This window comes from Penaeus monodon, chromosome 23 (assembly GCF_015228065.2).
Source record: "Penaeus monodon isolate SGIC_2016 chromosome 23, NSTDA_Pmon_1, whole genome shotgun sequence".
Classification (NCBI taxonomy): Eukaryota; Metazoa; Arthropoda; class Malacostraca; order Decapoda; family Penaeidae; genus Penaeus; species Penaeus monodon.
In genome coordinates, this window is record NC_051408.1 from 34,448,046 (window position 1) to 34,450,077 (window position 2,032).

The window sequence follows — 2,032 nt, forward strand, 5'->3', positions numbered from 1 at the left end:
CTCGGCACTGATCAAGTATTATGACATTGGTTTGGCTGTGTTTATTTTCCTTGTTTTGTTTATCATAAAGATTGTCATGTAAAAGAACATGAAATTTACGAGGCCCATTTGATCATCATTTTCCGTTTCTTTAAAATTGACTGAGTTAGCAAAGGAAAATTATAATATTAATGCCTCCGGTCTTTGTTAGTCAATTAATTTTCAATTTTTTAAACTATATATCTCGAATAATTCTTATTCGCCCTCTCGCATATTCAACAGAAATTGATTTGTGTAAAAATGGGAAATGCCAAAAGATTGATTTACGTCTCCTTGGGAAATAACCATAGGCCATAACACTGCCATTAAAAGAGTAGTTTATGTGAAAACCATATGAACCACCCTGCTTTCCTCCCCAGAGCTTTAAAAGTGTGACGCGATCATAAACTCTATATTCGGAAAAATATGATAGATAAAAAATCGATCGTTTTTCGTCGAAAAAAAAAAGTTCTTTCCACTATTAAAATATTACAAATTTGCACAGATTTTGCTATATTTTTACAGGTCGAGTAGTTGCAGATATCTATTATCTCTCTAAATTCACGATAACCTATATGCTGTTTAAGCGGTTATTCAGTCATTATTCCCCGCTTCGAAGTCTCATTTCATGTTCGAAACAGGTAATGAACCGCAAGTTGACACCGGGCTTCGAAATTTGCGCTGCACATCAGCCTCGCGCAGTTGTTATGTAATCCAATACTCTCTTCTTTTTTCTTTTCGTTTTTATCATCGTTCCTCTGTCAGATGTTTGCATAAAAAGGAGGCCACACAGCCGCTCGGAATGCGTACGACCGCCACCCACGCGATGCGACGACAGTGCATTATTCACAAGAGTCTGATTTATCATTGGCACGAACAAAGGAGAGAGAATGGCACGAGAAGAGCACTGTTATATATTGGGACGCTCCTTGATATGATTTATTTGTAGATACTAGTGTATATAACAACGTTTGGAACACCCGCTGTGTGTGTAAATGTGCGCGCTTGTGTGTATATATTCAGTCTTCTCAAAGTACGACTTTTCTACAAGTAAAACTGACGGTGGTGGTGGTGTCGCCGCGCCACGGGCTGAGGCGGTGAATATCTCAAGTGAGACTGTCAGGAAGGAACCCTTTGTGGGCACAGGCCTCTGCCCCTTCGCCCCCCACTCCCATGTCGTCCTCGTGTCATGCGTAACCTGTCATGTTAACGCTCCCCCCTCCTCCGCTTCCCCGCCCTCATGCACCCTCCAGATAAGTGGTCTGCGTTACAACAAAAGCGTTAGGTAACGAATGGCGTTACTTTGTACGCAGATAGGTACGTAGAAGGCATCCGTGGAGAACATTTTGACGAGCGTTACTTAATAACTTATTAAGTTAAACTGAGCAGCGTTCTCTCAGCTACTGCGGTTTTACACTTTTGACTTTTTGGTTATACTCTCTTGAGGTTAGCTTGGCGGATAATTTTTTTTTCGTCTTAGCCCCTTTTTTGCAAAACAAAGTAAGTAAAAATGGAAATCTAATCCCAAATTAAAAAACTTATTTAGACCGGGAAACTGAGCAAGCTACACACTTTACATCTTATACGAGCCAATCAACTGCTTTTATGGGCGGAGGGGCGTGACTGCCGCGCCAAGTTATCGTAAAACTAGTACTGCATAAAGCAAGGGCACAAGACAGCCGTCATAATTCAAGACATGGACGCAGGATCTGGCAAGGATAACAAGATGTCCTCCTTGTAGGATCCGCTCGACGCGCCAAGACATAAACAAGGAGATAAAATGAAGTGGCATGTTCCTTTAAGAAAATTATCTTCGTCTTTTAGTCTCTGTCGTTTTCTTCTTCGTTTCTGTTTGGAAGTCAGGCTTTAGACTGCCATTTTTTGGGTTTCAGAGTATATATATTTTTCTTTTTTTCTTTTTCCACAGGTAAATTATCGATAAAGTTCTTGAAAGAGAAGAAAAACAAAGGGTCTCCCAGAACCAAAAAACATTCTTCAATTTTGTCTCTTAGTC